Here is a 9870-nt window from a genome sequence, read left to right as displayed (position 1 = left end):
GGTGCGTTGGTTCGTGGTGACGGATGTGTGGTGGTGGGTGGTGGTGGTGGTGGTGGGTGGGTGGTGGTGGTGGATGGGTATAAATAAATGTATATATATTTATATATAATATTAGTGGGTGGTGGTGGTGTGGTGGGTGGTTGTGGTAGGTGGTGGTGGATTGTGGTTAGTGGTTGGTGCTGGGGGTCGTTGTGGCGAATGTGGGCGGTGGTGTGTAGTATGATTGCGGATATGTAATACATGAGACATTGACGGTGCTATCCCGTATGATAACCATGATGATTGGCCCAATTATGACGAGACAATGCTAATATAACGGTTTGCTTACGCCAACCCATACGATGGCAACTCTAGATCGTACGACGAGCTGACGTCTATGATGATGATCACACATATATATGATGAGGACCAATTATATGTACCTATATGACAATACACCACACAGGCGCGCGCACACACACACACATATATATATATATGTTGATGATGATGGTGACACCGATGTTTAATGACATGTAACCCGCATGATCGACGACGACCATGATAACGTATACGATGGTCATACTAATGGTAGCATGTACGACTGATGATGTCGTTTGATGACGACAACAATTCATAAGATGGTGCCGACAGTGATCGCTAATATTGGGCGTTTTGTTTACGATAACCCATACAATGCTGACTACATCTCGTACATGGCAATCGGATGATGATGATGATGGAGATGTGTGACGATGATGACGACACTGATAGCGAGATATATGTTACCCGTACGATCAACACCGACTACGATAGCCTATAGAATGACCATGTTGATTACCCGCACGTCTGATGATGATGTCGTTTCATGGTGATGGTGATCGATGATTATGATGATGATAACGATGATAACTTTATGATGTTGATCATCATCATAACACATATGGTGATGATGATAACCTAGAAGATGATAATGATACAAAACTACATATGATAATGATAACACTAGAATGTTATGAGCCTCTCTATTACGAAGTTGTAAATCTTATCCAGAAAATCTTACTAACGGTTAAGATAATACTTCAATAATGGATAAAATTTCAAATTTATTTAAAAAATACGATTTAATAAACGAAGTCAACTTTTAACGAAATTAAATACCGGAATGTTAGTAAAAAAAACTAAAAGTAAGACTATGTTTTTATACTATTTTTTTTAAATAGTTATAAAACAAAAAACCAAAATATATAAATAATTAAATGTGTAAAAATAAATAAAACCAAAATTCAAAACTCTTTTAACTTCAAAACCCTAAATCGACTTCTACTTCGCTTTACTGTAATTCGTAGACATCGCTTATCCTGGTAAGAACATAAAAATGCCACGTCTCAATAATGGAGTTAAGTTCCTGGTAGATATCGACAGTGATTCCATGAGTAGGATGGTATGTTAATGTTATCTGGTTAATTTTTTTTATGAAACATTTTACAGTTTTGCAACATATACATTCTAAGAACATTTTTTGTGTTACTTAGAGCTCATTCCTAAAGCTGTTCAACCAATGTTTGCTGACATGAAATCGAATACCGGCTGTTGTTTGATTTATGATCAAAGTGGTAGAACGTCTTCTGTTGTTATAATCAAAGTACTTGATGACTTTTATTTTGGAACCGGTTGGACTGAATTAATTAGAGAATGTTGTATACAAGCTGGAACATATGTTGTTTTTGAGCTTAAATCAAGATCTATGTTTAATATGTTTACTTTCAAAAGACATGTAAATAATCAATCCGGTACTATGATATGTATTCCAGTCAGAAACCGACATGTCCATTACTTGGTAAGTTTTGATTTCTGTTTTTAATGATTGTTTCCAAATTCAAATGTCTTTTAATTAACATGTTTAATAGGATTTCCCTGAGTGGTATGTGATTCAAGAATTTGGTGACAATTACATGAATTCGCTTTTCGAGCTTATTGCTCCAGATAGATATATGTTTAAAGTTTCATGTCTTTGGGATGGAATGGGTTGTAGGCTAGAGGATGGATGGATTGAGGTTTTTAAACAAACAAACTTGAAAGGTGGTTCGTTTGTTGTGTTTGAAATCATATCAGATAAGACATTTCATATTAATGTCTTTCATGAAGATGGCATAGAATTTATCCTTCCAGGTCCAAATCAGCTGTTTCTTAACTATCAATTAAGCAATCAAGGTAGTTCCTCCCAAAACCCAATTCATCTTGATGAGCAAGATGATGACTCTAAAATCGTCTTCCACATGAACGTCACCAAGAAATAGGTAAATTGAATTTTTAAATTTCTTTTTTATTTACAAGTATATTTGAAATTTTCTTTTCACAACGTCTTTCGCTTCACATTGCCACCAAGATTGATTCCTATGATGGAATGCCAATCACTTTGGTCAATCCCGAAGGTCGTAAAAAAATGAGACTTCATGGTGAATTGTCGGACCTGAAATTCAGATATCGGTTACCAAAATGGAAAAAATTCAAGGTGGAAAATGAAATACAGATTGGTGATAAGTGCAGATTTGAATATGACTTCAATGAAGCTACGTTGTTAGTTTCAAAAGTTGATTAGTGATTTGGTGATGTTTGGAACATTTGGGAAATATTTGGTGACGTGTTTGGTGAATTTTGGAACATTTGTGATTTGGTTGGTTATTTGTATATGTATGGTTGTATTGATACACTTTTTAGTTTATTGTGTTAAATGTTGGTTGGTTATGTTTTAAATGCTTTAATTTTATAGTTTCTTGTATCATCTATTTTGTTATTCACTCTTATTTTGTTTCATGGAATGTATTGTAATGGTGCCTTTTGTATGAAAACTTTTAATGAATGGTAATTATGGTTAAATCTAAAAATAAAACGAAAAACACTTTGTTAAAAAACACTATTACGCTTGCAACACGCTAATATACATAAACATATATAAATATCCTAATACGCAATACACGCTTATCCAACCATCTTCTGTCAAAGCGCCTATTTTCAGCCACAGGTTCTCTGCCGTAAAAACTATGCCAATAATCAATTGGTTCTTAGTTAAAAGGGAGGAAAAACTCAAAAAGCTCCAAAATATTGGCTCCAAATATTCAAAAACTCCAAATTACATTTAACACTCCAAAAATCAAATTACACTCCAAATTATTAAAAATTGTCCACTCCAAAAATCAGCCGACAGTGATTTATACTCCAAATTACACTCCAAATTATTAAAAAACAATCGAAGATGAAGCTTATAGATGAAAGAATCGAAGAAGAACATGTTTTATACTCCGATGAGGAAGCCAACTACGACGACGACGCTCAATCAGACCACACTGAAGGCTAATCCAGCGGGGAAGCCAACGACGACGACGGTCAAGCAGACGAGGTTATAGGGATGATGGTTATCGAACCCCTCAACACTTTGGAGGCTATCGAACCCCTCAATAGTTTTGCTACTACGAAAAAACCTACAAGGGGGTTGACGAGGTTACCTAAGCTGCGTACCCAATATGCAAACTCTGGTGGTGTCAAACTGGCAGTGGAGTTTGATAATCTGGGTAGGTTCACTGGCCAAAACAGATCAAAGTTTGCAAGTTTTTTAGGGGATGTTGTAAGGGAAATAGTTGGCTTGAGACATTTAAGTTGGAGGGAGGTCACAAAGGAGCTTAGAGATAAACTGTGGGAACAAATAACGGTTATTCTTTATTTCTATTTGTGCATTTTATATTTTGAGATGTAATTTACCTTTACTGTATTATATTATGCAGAAATATTTTGAGATTGAGGCTTGTCGCAGGCCTTCTGTGATGAATCGGCTCGGACACCTTCTTCGGGATTTCAGAAGAAAAATGTATGCCAAATACATTATGCCGAACGTCGGTAAACCTATGAAGCTGAAGGCGATACCCAAGGGACACAGGACAATGATCAGGCAAGAAGACTGGGATCGCTTCGTTGAGTACACACAATCAGAGCAGTTTCAGGTATAAATCCTCTACTCTGCAAACGTAGATTGATCGACTATATATGGTTTATGTTTTTTGTTTAAATATAATGAAATGATTATAATGTGTGGTTGCAGAAAAAATCGGCTTCATCAAAGGGAGCTCGAGCAAAGAATGTTTTTGATCATCACATGGGATGAGGGGGTTATACCTACCTTCGAAAGAAACTGGTAATCACCGTCAGCTGCTTTCTCTCTAGTTCAATGATTTGTTGGTTATTTGTCTAACGCATGACCGTCATCTGCTTTCTCTTGAATATTTTACAAGGTCAAAAAGAAGGAAATTGGACCGGATGAGATCCCCGGCCGTGCATTAATGTGGATGAAAGGAAGGGAGGACAAAGATGGTGCATACAAGAATGCTGTTGTTGAAGGCGTGGCAACCAAATTAGTATGTTTTAGTATTAAACTTTTTAAATCATGTTAAAGTCAATTCATTGCCTTATATTGGTGTCAAAAAAACTTGAGTCTATATAATTTGTCTCAACACTTTATGTGGATACATAAGCGTGTTACAAGTGTATTACAATATTTGTTTTCTTGCAGGCTCAGCATGAGGAGCAGATCGCCTCCGGAGCCCTGGCACTTGAACAGTGCACAGATGCCGTCACCTTAGTGCTTGGCAAAGAGAAAGGTAGGTTTTTAAAAGGGATTGGGTACGGATTGACAACATGTAAATATTGGGGTGTGAGTCGGGTAAAAGACTCTTTTAAGCAACGGATTGCCCAACTTGAGTATGAGGCGGTGCAGAGAGATGAAGTGGTGAACAGGTTGACGACTCTACTTGAATCCACGAGTGCTATGCTAGCAAGCTGTGAGAAGGAACAGTTAGCATTTGAGGCCAGGTTCAGACATCTCGAAGGATTGTTGCCGCAAATGTCGGCAAGTCAAGTAAGTGACGTATGCTACATATTATTAATGCATTCGACATACATAATTGGCACTGTTTTTGTCACAATTCGTAGGTAAATCCTGTTCCCAACCAGGTTGGTTCTAACAAAAGTACTAGTGCTGTGGCGCAAAATAAAATGCCAGGACCAGTAAGTATCTGACAGTTACTTTGTTTTTTACAACTTTCCATGTGATTTTTCATTTTCCATAACCTAATAAATTGATTTGTAGGCCAATTCTGTGGGAAACATCTTAACCTCAGGTGAGGCTATGCAACAAGAATCCGCTTCTCAGGTAACCATTTAACAGTTTGATTGATTTGTTTTAATAATTAACTTTCCATGTGAGTGTGCTGATTTTGCATAAGTCAATTGTAGCCCAAGTCTGAGGATAAAATAGTTGTCGAAACGGTACCCGCTCCCCATATCGCGACATCAGTACTTATGTGACAATTTCAGTACTTTTTATAATTCGTTTCCAATGTGAGTGTGCTCATTTTCTATTACCGAATTGCAGGCCAAGTCTGTGGAAAAAAGTGTTGACCAAACGGTACCCGCTCCCCATATCGCGACATCAGTAAGCATTTGACAATTTCAGTACTTTTTATAATTCGTTTCCAAGGTGAGTGTGCTCATTTTCTATTTACCGAATTGCAGGACAAGTCTGTGGAAAAAAGTGTTGACCAAACGGTAGTCGATCCCCATAGCACGACATCAGTAAGTATTTGGCAGTTTCAGTTTTTATATTTTATCACCTAATAAGTCCTAACAATTCCAATTTCTGTTATATTACCAATGAAGCCTGTAGAGAACAATGTTGACCAAGCATCAACACAACTACACCACACTCCGGATAGTAACGGCTCGAAAAAACCATCAGTAAGTATTTGGCAATTTCAGTTTTTCCTTTAATTGTTGATTGATTCATTGAATGGTTTTTAGGTAAAACGGAGAAGCCGTAAAAGAAAAGTTGATGTATCTACGGATGAAGCTTCCCCACCTGCTGAAATAAAGGTATGTACTGCGCAAAACATTGTTAATTTCCCACCAACATGGGTATGCACTTATATATTGACTTCAACTAAGCCATCTTAATTTCACATGCTGGTTTATAGGTGTATGAGTGTCGTTTGTGTGTGCATGACAAGTGTAACAAGGTGGCAAATGGTAAAGTTTATTGGTCACCGGTTCCACAACAGTTGCATGGAAAAGCAATCAAGGAGGGTTGCTATAAAGTTAGTATTGATGAAGTCATAAAGGAACAAGCAATTATTCCTTGTGAGGCAGGTGAAATTGTGACTGTTGGCAACGCACGTGGTTCTTTTGTTGCTTGGCCAGAACACCTAATCTTATGTGACCAGGAAGTTTGTTCCCTTTTAACTTAACCAAACAAATATCTATGTTCTTTTTCATTTAGTTTAAAAAATGAACACTTGTGTTCGTTTATGTTTGTTTGTTTATATTCTAAACTAACGTAATTGAACAAAGATAAACAAACATAAACGAACTTCCCGCCGAAAGGTTCACGAACAGTTAAACCAACGTTCGGTATGTATGTATGCATACTATTTTGTTCTATTCAATTACAAAATACGAAATTAATTATACATATTATTTTTTTCATATTCTGTTGTTCCAGCTACCACCATTCCCATCCTCAAAAGAACCAGACAAAGCTGGCAAGAAGACAAAGGCAAAGTACACAACGATAGACCGGGTGACCAAACAGAAGACAAGGAGCAGTGCCAAGAAAACCAACGCCTTAGCTAGTATATAGGTAGTCGTTATTTTTGTATTTTGTAAGATATTTTGCATATACATTTGCTTAAGTGAATATTATTGTTAATATAATTTGTTTCTAATTTTGTTTTGTCATGCTCTAGCTTTTTTATATTACTGCACAAAAAATAAAATAATTATATTGCCTAATTACACACAATTTGGCCACATAGAACACATTAAATAGGTGTGGCCAAAAGTACCTGAAATTACAAAAATTAGAGTCTATAAATGACCATTAGCCAAAACATAAACATTTTTGTGTGACGAAAAGTATGATAACAGCCACACTTTATATTACAAAAGCATTATGTGTGACAAACGGTAAAGATAATGGCCACACCACAAACAACAAAAGAGTGTTTGAGTGGCAACTTCACATTTTTAGCCACATTGACAACAACCTCTAGTGTCTATATGATATTATTAGCCACACAGTACCTCACTATGTGTGACGAAAAGTTTGACAATAGCCACACTTTAAATTAGGAAAAGCATTATGTGTGACAAACGGTAAAGACAATGGCCACACCACAAAAGAGTGTTTTAGTGGAAACTTCACATTTTTAGCCACATTGACAACAACCTCCAGTGTCTATACGATATTATTAGCCACACAGTACCTCACTATGTGTGACGAAAAGTTTGATAATAGCCATACTTTAAATTAGGAAAAGCATTATGTGTGACAAACGGTAAGACAATGGTCACACCACAAAAGAGTGTTTGAGTGGCAACTTCACATTTTTAGCCACATTGACAACAACCTTTAGTGTCTATATGATATTATTAGCCACACAGTAACTCACTATGTGTGATGAAAAGTTTGACAATAGCCACACTTTAAATTAGGAAAAGCATTATGTGTGACAAACGGTAAGACAATGGCCACACCACAAACTACAAAAGAGTTTTTTACTAGCAAGTTCACATTTTTAGCCACATTTACAATAACCTCCAGTGTCTATAAGTTATGATTAGCCACACAGTACTTCACTATGTGTGACGAAAAGTTTTACAATAGCCACACTTTATATTAGGAAAAACATTGTGTGTGACAAACGGTAAGACAATGGCCACACTATAATCTACAAAGGAGTTTTTGAGTGGCAAGTAAATATATTTAGCCACTTTTAATGTAATATACAGTGTCTATATAATATAATTAGCCACACTATAATTAAATTTTAGTGGCCATTGCTTTGCTATATCCACACGGTATAGGTCACAATGCACGCTTAACACAACCCTATTGGCCACATTATTATAAAATTCATGTGGCTGAAACATTAATTCATGTGGCTATATACGTGCAATGGTCACGCATAGTAAATACTCATGTGGCCATTTTCTACCATTTAGCCACACTTATTAGAGAGGCTTCTTGATGGCCAACAACTAATGCCTGTACCCTTTAGCCACACTTATTACCACATAAGGCCACCAAAAACTATGTGTGGCCATATCATACCCACGGTGTCGCGACCTTTGGCCACATATGACCTGAACCAAATGTGTGTGGCTAAAGGCCTACTGCCACACTTTTTTCGTGTGGCTGAAGGTCAATATTCACGTGGTGTAAATAATGGTTAGTGTGTGCTCAACCTGTTATTCTGGTTTAATTGATTCAAATCCTTTGTGAATATAAACTTGGTTTGTGATTTTTACAGGTCTTGTTGAAGAATAGGATTCTCCTACAACATTTCTTGAAGATAAATCATCTTCTTTTTCCCAGCTGGTTGCGGGGTACAGCATGAGGTCGAATTTTGGTCATGTCATGGATGACATGATAAAAACATTATGTTTGTTGGTTTTTAATACTCCCAACTTTCACCCGTTGGTGGATAACACTCCACACTTTTGATTTGTTATCCACCACTCCCAAATTTCACCCTATTTTCTTGTATCACTCCATGTCTAACGAAACATTAACCTCGTTAGTGTTTTGGACACAAAATGTCATTCAAATTTGTTGAGGGGGTGAAAACGAAATTTAATTTGTTTGACTGACTGTAAAAAGACAAAGTACCTTTATTTTAATAAATAAAAAATTGTAATATTTAGTATATAAATAAGAATATTTATTGTGGGACCCACCACCTACCTTCTTCCCCAATTCTTTTGAAACCCTAATTACCCTTTGTTCCTCCAAAACCAACCAAACCTCCACCTGTAACTTCATCTTATCCTTCTAGAGTTTTTATTCAAAACACTGATTCACAACTGAATCAATGTAAAATGGATCTAAAACCTTCCCTCCGACCAGGAACATGTACAACAAACCGACACAATTTAAAGTTGTTTATCAAAAAACTCTCCGATGTTTTCTCAAATGTTATCTTCAATTCTTAACAACCAACGCCTCTTCGATGCTTCACGATCCCTGTTCTTCTCGATTTTAGCGGAAGAGAAAGATATGAATCGCCACTGTCCTTTCTTTATCTTCACCGATCGCCGACCACAATCACTTTCCTCCTCTACAGACGCCATAAAGAGGTTGTCGGAAGTCTAGTGACAATGTTCTGGAGAGAAGATCTTCACCGATGAGATCAGTTGTTCAAGGCATTCCCGAGCGAGGTTGTGGACCGAGGAAGATTCGAGGGACTACGCGCTTTCATTCCCTTACAGCTGCCTTAGAAGCCCTTCCACTGCCCTCACTTCCAATCGCCACGAGCCTCTTATCCATTCTCATTCAATCACTGCGGGGTAGCAAATCAAAATGAAAAACTCACAAAAAGTTTCGAATTGCCTAGGATTCCACCAATAAGTAACCCACGATTCCAGACTTTTTTGGGACCCTATTCACCTCTTTGGGCTTCTACTGAATCGACCCCATCTCACAATGAGAATGTATATAACCCTATTCCGGTCTGGTCCGATTTGTGTCAACTTTGTTCCTTCATCTTTATATGTTTCTTCTCTTTTTATTTTATATTGCGTAAGGCAAAGCGCTTTCCTGCCATAAACTAGAGAGTTAGGTTAAAGGTAAGCGGGCAAAGAGGACTAGGAGCTTAGCTTGTTGGCGAGAAAGGGTGAGCGTTCCGGTACCATGACGTCATTTCGGTGTTTAATGGTGTTGGGGTTGTCTTACACTTTCCAGCGAAAGGAGTCAAAGGCTTCAAAGTCACGTTAATCACTAGTTTGTTTCAGTTATATATTTAGTTTGTTTTTGTTTTTAGAGATATTGGTTTTTAATACTCCCAA

The sequence above is a fragment of the Bidens hawaiensis genome, unplaced genomic scaffold, assembly GCF_021521415.1.
Source record: "Bidens hawaiensis isolate Kalapana, Puna unplaced genomic scaffold, B.hawaiensis_p1.1 tig00000237_1, whole genome shotgun sequence".
NCBI lineage: Eukaryota > Viridiplantae > Streptophyta > Magnoliopsida > Asterales > Asteraceae > Bidens > Bidens hawaiensis.
This window is presented reverse-complemented; position numbering follows the sequence as displayed.